Raw genomic sequence first — 12,910 nt, forward strand, 5'->3', positions numbered from 1 at the left:
CAAAATATACAAGCAGCTCATGAAGCTCAATATCAAAAAACAAACAACCCCATCCAAAAATGGCCAGAAGACCTAAATAGACATTTCTCCAAAGAAGATTGCCAACAAACCCATGAAAGGATGCTCAACATTAGTAATCATTAGAGAAATGCAAATCAAAACTACAATGAGGCATCACCTCACACCAGTCAGAATGGCCATCCTTAAAAAATCTACAAACAATAAATGCTGGAGAGGGTGTGGAGAAAAGGGAACCCTCTTGCACTGTTGGTGGGAATGTAAATTGATACAGCCACTATGTGAACAATATGGAGGTTCCTTGAAAAACTAAAAATAGAACTACCGTACGACCCAGCAATCCTACTACTGGGTATATACCCTGAGAAAACCATAATTCAAAAAAGGTCATGTGCCACAATGTTCATTGCAGCTCTATTTACAATAGCCAGGACATGGAAGCAACCTAAGTGTCCATCAACAGATGAATGGATAAAGAAGATGTGGCACATATATACAATGGAATATTACTCAGCCATAAAAAGAAACAAAATTGAGTTATTTGTAGTGAGGTGGATGGACCTAGAGACTGTCATATAGAGTGAAGTAATTCAGAAAGAGAAAAATAAATACCGTATACATATATATGGAATCTAAAAAAAAATTGGTTCTGAAGAACCTAAGGGCAGGACAGGAATTAAGATGCAGACATAGAGAATGGACTTGAGAACACCGGGAGGGGGAAGGGTAAGCTGGGACGAAGTGAGAGAGTGGCATGGACTTACATATACTAACAAATGTAAAATAGATAGCTATTGGGAAGGAGCCGCATAGCACAGGGAGATCAGCTCAGTGCTTTGTGACCACCTAGATAGGCGGGATAGGGATGGTGGGAGGGAGATGCAAGAGGGAGGATATATGGGGATATATGTATATGTACAGCTGATTAACACTGTTATAAGACAGAAACTAATGCACCATTGTAAAGCAATTATACTCCAGTAAAGATGTTTAAAAAAAGAAAAAAAAAGGTGTGCCTTGTTCTCTGCCTTGAGTTCTTCATCAAAGGCCTTGCTTTTCTGTCTCTGTTCCCACCAGAATGCATTCAATTCATTTTGACAGATCCCAAATGCACCCATTTTTTCTGGATAGGTCTGGGTAAAGAGCACAAAACCCAAGAAAGATTTTCCTAAAATATCTGTGCTGAGCTATAAGACTTCTTCGTAGGGATGGCAAGTAATGTAATACATTGTAGTGAATGTACCATCTTGGTTTCAAGTCTAGTTTTGAGGACAACATATCAGTGTATGTTACTTCCAAGGAATTCCTGGCTTGAATCATCTTGACAGGTGGTTTTTGTGAGCAATGCCTTCTGCCAGATACAACAGATGCAGGGGGTCAGATTTGTTTCTTTTTTTTCCCTAAATATCTTCTATCATTTTATACCAAGAAAACTATATCTCAATTTTCCTTAAAATCAATCCCTCTGTTTTCCAAATTTATCAGCACTCTGGCTCATCTCAGGCACCAACCTTTATTTCCAAAGCTATTTTGGGGGGACTGCTATAGTCTCTATAGTATTCCATTATTATCAGGGACTTCCCTGGGCAGGACCTTAATGACTGGGGAGATGGGTCATGCCCATCCCTCTTCAAGGCCTGTCTTTGTTCACTCTGTGCTCCGGTCTGTGGCAGCAGGGATTAGCTCAGGGTGAGGGGATCCAAAGTTACCTTTAGTACAACCTCTGGGGTAGGTTCTAGTTCTGGACTGTGCTGTTGTAATAGGGAAGAATAAATCTGAATCCATATTAGATCTGTTTCTTTTACTTTAACCTTCCTATTCTATTGCTTTTGCTTCAAATTACAAACGGTGTCTACAGCCTGAAATATACAGGATCGCCCATTCTCAAGGCTCTGACCTTAAGGGTATAATACTTTTCTATTCACATAGAGATAAAAAGTTGCAGAACAGAGAATAACATGTGTCTTGTTGGAGGTTTACAGGAACATCCTGACCTGACTTATGTGGACAGCTGCAGGAACAAAGGATTCCTACACCAAGAAGTTTGCAACAACCAACCATGCCCCTCTCTAATCTTGTCTTTAAAAATGCTTTGCTGAAACTTTTCAGGGAGTTTGGAGGTTTGGGGGTCATGAACCACCCATTCTCCTCGCATGGCCCACAAAAATTTTTTTCTCTGTTCCAAACTCCAAAGTTTTGGTTTGTTTGGCCTCATTGTGCATCAGACATATGAACTCACATTCGGAAACACTGGTGACCAAGGTGCCATCTTTCACAGCCCAGCAATATCCATGTTAGCATTAGTGAGAGTTCCTTTGAGGTACTTCCTCTCTGTCTTACACACGCCCCTTCTTCTCTGCTTCTGGGTCCTCTGTAGAGCTAATGAACCTATATTATGAAAGAGATATCAGGCCTATCATACAGGTCCCCAACTAGCCGTGGCTTTTGCTCTTGCACATCCTTATAATAGACAACAGTGGTTCTCAAAGTGGGGTCCCCAGACCACCATCATCAGCCTCATCTGGACTTTTTTAGAAAAGCAAATCTGTGGGCCTTACCTCAGACCTGCTAAGTTGGAAACTCTACAGGTGCTGGGGGCCCAGAAAGTGCATTCTCATAAGCCCTCTGGGTGGCTCTGATGCATAGTGAAGTTCAGAAGCCCTGATGTACACAATACCCATTTACCTTCCATGCTGGAATCACAAGTCAGTTCTGCAGTTGACAAGCTACTTCCCTACTAGCCAAGATGCCAACTCACTGGCTTCCTCTACTTTTCCCCACGTGAATCAGGGCTGGTGACATCCACCCTTGTTTAGGGCCCAGCTGCCAAGCCTCAGACCTCTGAAATGAAGCTGAGGAGGGCACCAACAGATGCCCTTAAATATATCAGCAACAGACTTTCTCATTTGTTATGTTTATTCTGCAAAATAATGGCATAGATCCATGTGTGAATCCCACCCCAAAGTCTAGGATAGACTAAATGAACAAGGTATTGGTGTGCTGTGTGCCTTTGGTTTAGAGTCTGACAATCCACATACATCATACTTTTAAATGATTCCTACTGTATGCCCCCAACTGAGATGCCATTTGGAGATTTTTTTTTTAAGTCACTCGAAAACTTTTGAGTAGTTTATTTTAGTGTTACACTTTTATTTTTCAGAGCATCATCTTTATTTATGGCTTAGGTAAAACATGAAACACAAGAAATCAGACTGTTCCCAAGCTAAGGACGGGCTTTTTTCTTGAAAAACAAATAAACAAATATACAAAACCCACAACCATAAATCATATGCTGAAACCAAGTAAAACACCAGATTATCTGTACATCAAAAATAAACGAATTGCCTGAACCATACACTTTTAAAAATAACTTAATTCAAGTCCCAAATCCACCCTAACTTTTCCTCCCTTCTCTGATTTTCTATAGCATCGTTTCTGTAATTCATAACACACTTTATTGTATGGTTTATACTGTTTTTATACAGACAGGCATTAATTATATCTCAAAGTAGACAGTAAGTTCCTTAAGGAGAGAGACTTTACAGTAGCAAACAATATACATTGAATGTTAACAGGCACCCAGTAAAGACTGGTTGGAATCTATTTTTTGGGAAATATTTCTCTATGATCTGGTTGGAGTGAAAAGGACAATGTGTGCTGGCAGTAAGATATGGTATCTGGGAGAGTAAGCCATGAATCACACACACAGAGTTGACATCAAATCGGTTTCTGCCTGGAGAGCTGATATAGTTTTGATTTGCTGATACTAAAAGCCAAACTCTGTAGTCCCCAACAGCACAATATTTAAGTGGAAAACAAATACATGCATACTTTTTTTCCCACCAAATATTGAATAGTAACTGTAAATACTACTCTAATGAACACCCTCAAAATTTGTGAGTAATGTATAATCCAAAAACAACATGCTGAAGATAGGGTCATTCAATCAAGATCAATCCTGACATTGCGCTCCTGCTCCTTGCAATGATGATGCTCGAAAACTTGTGTTACCTCTTCTACCTTCCTTTGCAGCATACCTGAAGTCTGAGTAATCCATTGTAGACAGTCCATATGAGCATTCAGAATTTTGCAGATCTGCTGGAGCATGTCAGTAGTGTCAGCAGGACTTCCAAATGTATTCAGGTGCTCAATAATGTCCTTGAGATCTTGGGCCATTCGTTTCAGCTGAGCATCTACATTTTCTGCTAACTAGTAAGTCCTCTCATGTTCCTCATCTAAATGCTGCAGATAAATAGACCCACTCTGGTCCTTTACAAACTCCTCTAAAAGGGTCAAGAGATCTTCTAGTTCTTTCTGCTGTGACAGGATAAAATCCAATTCTTGTTCCAGCCTTTTCTGATCCAGTTTCACTTTTTCTACTTCTCCATGTAAAGCAGTGATCTTCTCACTATTCTCAGTCAATGTATGGTCCCAAGCATTGATCTGGGTGGCCTGGTGAAGAAAGTGTTTCTCTTGATCCTCTAACTCAAGGCTCCATTTGTGTGCCAGACCATCCAGCTGACCATAGGTCATCACAGGAGTTATGATTGTATTAACAGTGAAAGTAAAAAGTATAGAAGTAATGCCGACCTGAACAGTGCTATTAATCTCAGTTGATGTCAGCGGTTTTAGATTCAAGGTAAAGCCCCTGGTGGCTGTGGTGTTGGTGGTTGACATTGTAGTAGATGCAACAGGAGCCACTCCACCTGCTCCAGGGAATTTTAATCCAAATCCCAAAGTTGTACCATCAAGTGTTCCAGCCAAAGTTGATGGGGCACCAAATGAGACCCCAGTAGGAGCAGTGGAGGTAGAAGCATTTGAAAATGAGGTAAACTGCATGGTGCTTGAACTAGTAGTGGCAGCAACAGTAGATGCTGGAGCCAACCCTTGATGGTGGTACCTCTAAGTAAATAGGAAGGCAGACAAGACTTTGGTGCGGCCAGAGAGGCTGGCCAGGTCCTTCTCGGGCTGGAAAGAGCTGGCTTCCACAGTGAGTACATCCCCACTGGAGCGACGCTAACTGAGGGTTCAGAGGTTTTTGACGTGATTATTCATCTCAGACTGCAAAGTTTTAGGAGGCTCCTTACAGCACTGGTGGTTGTATCACTATCCAAGTATGCTTCCACTCGTGAAGGAGAACACATGAATCATAGTTTATAGTTCTCTCAGTCTCTCCTTACATTTCTCAGAAGCTCACAGACCTTGAAGCTTCTGCTAACTTATCCCTCCAGAAGGTCTTGGGCTGAAGAGTCACAAACAACTCACTTTGAAGCAGGCTTCTCTCTTCAGGTTGTACTCACACAAGTGTCTATATCAGGAGGAGGGTGGCCCAATGGTACCTCAGGCCATGGAGACCCCAAGACAGGGACAGCCAGAGACACTTGCTCCAGCCAGTACGTGCACCAGAATGGGAGCTTCGGCTTCTCAGAGGTTACGGGATCACACAACCCACTTTGATATGGTAACACTCTACTCAAGCCATAGGGTGCACCCTTGTGAGTTTGCAAATGGGTGAGGGTCACAGGCAGTCCATCGACTGATTGAAAATCAGTAGTGACTTGAGGTCCCACTGTCCAACATCCCCTGGCAAGGCTCTTCCTTAATCTTAGTTGGCTAGTGTCCTTGGGGCCAAAGCCATCTGTATTGAGAAAGCCCGGAACTGCTCATGACCTATGAAGATGGTGATGGGGTCTGCATTGGGGACAAGCCTAGTGTGGTTGGGGGCTGGGCTCTCTGGTCTGTAGCCCCCTACCCATTCCCCGATGGGTTTCAGCACTCCTGAATTTCCATTCAGGAGCAATTATACCATTAAGGAGGGATGTGAGTTAACCAGGAGCACCCAGCCTGTCAGCTGGAGGGTGGGGACTTGGGGAACCTCGTTGTCAGTAGTCTTGGGAATATTGCCCTGCTCTCTGGCTGTGCTTCTGGGGTTATTTCTGTACTGCCAACCACAGCACAGACATGTCACGCATCTTTGGTGTTAGTATCAACGGTTTTCTTCTCTTCACTCAAATTAACCACAGAGGCGGGAGAAATCCTATTGTCCCTGAAGGAGTGAGCTTGCAGCATGGGGCTGGTCAAGACACATTGGTAGAAACCAGCCTCACCCCCATCAAAATATGCTTGGGCCGTACTCCAGGATGGTAAGTGATGTCCCTTGATAACTTGGCTTATAGCTGTCAAGTGTCCATGAATATGGTGAATGCTTCCTGGAAAACCTCTGTCCTCACCAAGCCATATTCTAAAAACAAGAACCATCACACAGTAAATGGATGCTTCATCCCTGAGTTTTAGCCCAAGTTCCCTGTGGCTCTAGAGAATTCTGCCTGACTCCTCTGCCTCTGAGCTTCTCCTCCATCCTGTGCTCAGCTTCCCCTCCAACTTTCTCTTTCCCAAACACCCAAGTACAGCCCACATAACTAGCTCGAGCCTCTGGTACTTGGCGGCATGGAGCAGGGCTGCTTCGCTGACCATGGTTTGAGAGCAGCCACCATAGAATCCAGTGCTGGCCAGACAGCTTCCATCAGCTCTGCCAGGGTACAGATAGCCACGGATTTTTCTTTCAATACTGCTTTCTCTAAGCCGTCACTGGGGGAATAGAAACCACTGTTCAGGGACTCCCTTCCCTTCATACTTCCTCATGGAATTTCATATGGAAATTGTCCCAGTAAACTCACATCGTGCATGGTCCCAGCTCCCTTGTCCAGTTGTGCATATACGTTCCCCAGTGTCCCTTTACCCAGCACCTCTGGCAGGGACTCACATCTCTTCTTCTTCTTCTCCTCCCACCACCCAATGCCTCCCCAAGGGAAAATCCAAGCATCATTATTGCTCTGCTGGGGGCATCATTAAGGCATTATTATTGCTCTTCTTAACTGTGTAAACATCTTTACCCAGCTCTATAGACCATTTATTGGTATGGGAGCAGAGAGCTGACACCCTCCCATTCTGCAGTCCTGGATGAAATCTTGGCATCTCCCTGAAACAGTTCCTAATCCCAGCACAGAGCTTGGTGGCTTCAAAGGAGAGGAGACCACTGTGGACTGGCCTCAAAGCAGATAATTTCAGATGCAGCCAGCCTTTCTGCTGTTCCCCAATTAACCTTTGCTTAGCATCTTTTGTTTATTATCTTGCGCATCTCTCTGCCTTGAGTTTTTTTTGCCAGAGAACCCCTTCTTTTAATCAGTCTTTGCTGTGCAAGGCAGGGTGGGTGGGCTTTCCTGTCACACAAGCAACGAACACATTTTTAACAAAGGGAGACAGATGCTCAGTCAAAAAGCCGTAAAGATAATTATGCCCTCAAGGCCAGGGTCACAGAGCTGTTGCTAAGATTCACTAGTGACTTGGGAATTTCCTCAATAAAAGCTAATGTATTTCTGACCTGAGGAAGCAGCAGAGACTGTACCCCTTTGGCACTTAGATGATTTAGGGCAAGAAAGGAGATCCAGATTACCAGAATCTGCACAGTTCAACTTCCGCCTGATTAATGAGGAGTTTCAGTCAAATTAATTACCATGACTTGGAGCACAAGAGTGAGATAAAACATGTTGGAAGAAAAGCCACCTTTTAGTGATAATTAAGTGAGAGGAATTTTAACATATTACAAATCAGACAGTATGAATGCCAGAGCAGAGCTTGCAGAATCCTGGTGAAAACACATTTGCAAACATCTGTGGAAGGAAGAGGTCTCTCCTGACAGAAAGGGCGAGCAAGGTTGAAGGTTCCTGGATATTTAATAATGTGAAAGCAGAGCTACCATGTGGTATGTGATCCCACTCTAGGTAGAAATTTTTATTAGACTTAGTAGCTAATGAAATTTAGTTCTAGAATTTACACACACATACACACACCCACACATGTACACACATGCTTGCATGACACATATACCACACACACGTGTACAGACACACACACACACCACCTCTACTTTAGAGTCAGCACAATGAAAAATCATGTATAAGCAATACTACACAAGGTGATTCACTTCTTGGGAAAAAGGCAACTTGGAAGTTAAGCTTGAAAGATAGGCTCTCTCTACCAGGACTGCAATGATGATTTCTTCCTTCATATGTATGAACAGATCAGTTTCCTCCTTTGAATATCAGTTGAAAGAAAATCATACATTTTATTTTATTTATTTTTTTAACATCTTTATTGGACCATAATTGCTTTACAATGATGTGTTATTTTCTGTTGTATAACAAAGTGAATCAGCTATATGTATATATATATATTCCCATATCCCTTCCCTCTTGGTTCTCTCGCCTGCCCTCCTTACCCCACCCCTCTAGGTGGACGCAAAGCACGGAGCTGATCTCCCTGTGCTATGTGGCTGCTTCCCACTAGCTATTTATCTTATCTTTGGTAGTGTATATATATCCATGCCACTCTCTCACTTCATCCCAGCTTACACTTCCCACTCCCCATGTCCACAAGTCCATTCTCTACATCTGCGTCTTTATTCCTGTCCTGCTCCTAGGTTCTGCAGAACGATTTTTTTTTTTTTTTTTTTTTTTTTTAGATTCCACATATATGTGTTAGCATATGGTATTTGTTTTTCTCTTTCTGGCTTACTTCACTATGTATGACACTCTCTAAGTCCATCGAACTCCCTACAAATAACTCAATTTCGTTTCTTTTTAGGGCTGAGTAATATTCCATTGTATATATGTGCCACATCTTCTTTATCCTTTCATCTCTTGATGGACACTTAGGTTGCTTCCATGTCCTGGATATTGTAAATAGAGCTGCAATGAATATTGTGGTACATGACTCTTTTTGAATTATGGATTTCTCAGGGTATATGCCCAGGAGTGGGATTGCTGGGTCCTATGGTAGTTCTATTTTTAGTTTTTTAAAGAACCTCCATACTGTTCTCCATAGTGGCTGTATCAATTTACATTCCCACGAACAGTTCAGGAGGGTTCCCTTTTCTCCACACTCTCTCCAGCATTTATTGTTTGTAGAATTTTTCATGATGGCCATCCTGACCAGTATGAGGTGATATCTCATTGCAGTTTTGATTTGCATTTCTCTAATAATTAGTGATGTTCAGCATTCTTTCACGTGTTTGTTGGCTATCTGTATATCTTCTTTGGAGAAATGTCTATTTAGGTCTTCTGCTCATTTTGGGATGGGGTTGTTTGTTTTTTTGATATTGAGCTGCATGGGCTGCTTGTATATTTTGAAGATTAATCCTTTATCAGTTGCTTCATTTGCAAATATTTTCTCCATTCTGAGGGTTGTCTTTTTGCATTGTTTATGGTTTCCTTTGCTGTGCAAAAGCTTTTAAGTTTCATTAGGTCCCATTTGTTTATTTTTGTTTCTTTTTCCATTTCTCTAGGAGGTGGGCCAAAAAGAATCTTGCTGTGATTTATGTCATAGAGTGTTCTGCCTATGTTTTCCTCTAAGAGTTTGATAGTGTCTGGCCTTACATTAAGGTCTTTAATCCATTTTGAGTTTATTTTTGTGTATGGTGTTAGTGAGTGTTCTAATTTCATTCTTTTAGCTGTCCAGTTTTCTCAGCACCACTTATTGAAGAGGCAGTCTTTGCGCCATTGTACATTCTTGACTCCCCTATCAGAAATAAGGTGACCATATGTGGGTGGGGTTATCTGTGGACTTTCTATCCTGTTCCATTGATCTATATTTCTGTTTATGTACCAGTACCATACTATCTTGATTACTGTAGCTTTGTAGTATAGTCTCACGTCCAAGAGCCTGATTCTTCCAGCTCCGTCTTCCTTTCTCAAGATTGCTTTGGCTGTTTGGGGTCTTTTGTGTTTCCACACAAATTGTGAAATTTTTTGTTCTAGTTCTGCAAAAATGCCATTGACAGTTTGATAGGGATTGCATTGAATCTGTAGATTGCTTTGGGTAGTATAGTCATTTCCACAATGTTGATTCTTCCAATCCAAGGACATGGTATATCTCTCCATCTGTTTGCATCATCTTTAATTTCTTTCATCAGTATCTTATAGTTTTCTGCATACAGGTCTTTGTCTCCTTAGGTAGGTTTATTCCTAGGTATTTTCTATCTCTTGTTGCAATGGTAAATGGGAGTGTTTCCTTAATTTCTCTTTCAGATTTTTCACCATTAGTGTATAGGAATGCAAGAGATTTCTGTGCATTAATTTTGTTAATTTTGTATCCTGCTAATTTACCACATCCATTTGTTAGCAAGAGATTTCTGTGCATTAATTTTGTTAATTTTGTATCCTGCTAATTTACCACATCCATTTGTTAGCTCTAGTAGTTTTCTGGTAGCATCTTAAGGATTCTCTATGTATAGTATCATGTCATCTGCAAACAATGACAGATTTACTTCTTCTTTTCTAATTTGGATTCCTTTTATTTCTTTTTCTTCTCTGATGTCTGTGGCTAAAACTTCCAAAACTATGTTGAATAATAGTGGTGAGAGTGGGCAAGCTTTTCCTCTTCCTGATCTTACAGGAAATGGTTTCAGTTTTTCACCATTGAGTACAATGTTGGCTGTGGGTTTGTCATATGTGGTGTTTATTATGTTGAGGTAAGTTCCCTCTATGTCTACTTTCTAGAGGGTTTTTATCATAAATCGGTGTTGAATTTTGTCAAAAGCTTTTTCTGCATCTATTGAGATGATCATATGGTTTTTCTCTTTAATTTGTTAATATGGTGTATCACATTGATTGATTTGCATATATTGAAGAATCCTTGCATTCCTGGGATAAATCCCACTTCATCATGGTGTATGATCCTTTTAATGTGCTGTTGGATTCTGTTTGCTAGTATTTTGTTGAGGATCTTTGCATCTATGTTCATCAGTGATATTGGCCTGTAGTTTTCTTTCTTTGTGACCTCTTGTCTGATTTTGGTATCAGGGTGATGTTTCCCTCGTAGAATGAGCTTGGGATTGTTATTTTGGAACTCTGCCGTATTTTGGAAGTGTTTCAGAAGGATAGGTGTTAGCTCTTCTCTAAATGTTTGATAGAATTTGACTGTGAAGCCATCTGGTCCTGGGCTTTTGCTTGTTGGGAGATTTTAATCACAGTCTCAATTTCAGTGCTTGTGATTGGTCTGTTTATATTTTCTATTTCTTCCTGGTTCGGTCTTGGAAGCTTTTCTAAGAATTTGTCCATTTCTTCCAAGTTGTCCATTTTTTTGGCATAAAGTTGCTGGTAGTATTCTCTCATTATCCTTTGTATTTCTGCAGTGTCACTTGTTACTTCTCCTTTTTCATTTCTAATTCTATTGATTTGAGTCTTCTCCCTTTTTTTCTTGATGTCTCTGGTTAATGGTTTATCAATTTTGTTTATCTTCTCAAAGAAACAGCTTTTAGTTTATTGATCTTTGCTCTAATTTCATTCATTTCTTTTTCATTTATTTCTGATCTATTCTTTACGGTTTCTTCTGCTAACTTTGGGGGTTTTTTGCTCTTCTTTCTCTAATTGCTTTAGGTGTAAGATTAGGTTGTTTATTTGAGATGTTTCTTGTTTTTTGAGGTAGGATTGTATTGTTATAAACTTCTCTCTCATAGCAGCTTTGCTGCATCCCATAGGTTTTGGCTCATCATGTTTTCATTGTCATTGTTTTCTGGGTATTTTTTGATTTCCTCTTTCATTTCTGCAGTGATCTCTTGGTTATTTAGTAGGGTATTGTTTAGCCTCCATGTGTTTGTATTTTTTACAGATTTTTTCCTGTAGTTGATATCTAGTCTCATAGCATTGTTGTAGGAAAAGACACTTGATATGATTTCAATTTTCTTAAATTTACTAAGGCTTGATTTGTGACCCAAGTCATGATCTATCCTGGAGAATGTTCCATCAGTACTTGATAAGGAAGTGTATTCTGTTGTTTTGGGATGGAATGTCCTAGAAATATCAGTTAAGTCCATCTTGTTTAATGTATCCTTTAAAGCTTGTGTTTCCTTATTTATTTTCATTTTGTATGATCTGTCCATTGGTGGCAGTGGGGTGTTAAAATTCCCTACTAATATTGTGTTACTGCTGATTTCCCCTTTTATGGCTGTTAACATTTGCCTTATGCTTTGAGGTTCTCCTATGTTGGGTGCATAAATATTTACGATTGTTATATCTTCTTCTTGGATTGATCCCTTGGTCATTATGAAGTGTCCTTCTTTATCTCTTGTAATAGTCTTTACTTTAAAGTTTATTTTGTCTGATATAAGAATTGCTACACTAGCTTTCTTTTGATTTCCATTTGCATGGAATATCTTTTTCCATCCCCTTGCTTTCAGTCTGCATGTGTCCTTAGATCTGAAGTGGGTCTCTTGTAGACAGCATATATACGTGTCTTGTTTTTGTATCCATTCAGTCAGTCTATGTCTTTTGGTTGGAGCATTTAATCCATTTACATTTAAGGTAGTTATCGATATGTTTGTTCCTATTACCATTTTCTTAATTGTTTAGGGTTTGTTATTGTAGGTCTTTTCCTTCTCTTCTGTTTCCCACCTAGAAGAGTTCCTTTACCATTTGTTGTAAAACTGGTTCCTTGATGCTGAATTCTCTTAGCTTTTGCTTGTCTATAAAGATTTTTATTTCTCTGTCAGATTTTAATGGGATCCTTGTTGTGTAGAGTAATCTTTGTGGTAGGTTTTTCATTTTCATCACTATAAATACGTCCTCTCACACTCTTCTGGCTTGCAGAGGTTCGCTGAAAGATCAGCTGTTAACCTTATGGGGATTCCTTTGTATGTTATTTGTTGCTTTTCCCTTGCTGATTTTAATTTTTAATTTTTAATTTTTGATAGTTTCATTAATATGTGTCTTCATGTGTTTCTCTTTGGATTTATCCTGTATGAGACTCTCTGCTTTTGCTGGGATTGATTATTTCCTTTCCCATATTCAGGAAGTTTTCAACTATAATCTCTTCAAATATTTACTCAGTCCCTTTC

General features: G+C 40.2%; 1 pseudogene across 1 annotated transcript; it reads right to left on the reverse strand.

Moving 5' to 3' along the window:
- Nucleotides 1-329: 329 nt before the first annotated feature.
- On the reverse strand, nucleotides 330-10,151 carry LOC309665130 (nuclear pore glycoprotein p62 pseudogene; annotated as a pseudogene). The gene has a single exon. The product of its transcript is annotated as a nuclear pore glycoprotein p62 pseudogene (transcript).
- Nucleotides 10,152-12,910: the final 2,759 nt, after the last annotated feature.

This window comes from Balaenoptera physalus (assembly GCF_965194825.1).
Source record: "Balaenoptera physalus genome assembly, chromosome: 7".
Taxonomy (NCBI): Eukaryota; Metazoa; Chordata; class Mammalia; order Artiodactyla; family Balaenopteridae; genus Balaenoptera; species Balaenoptera physalus.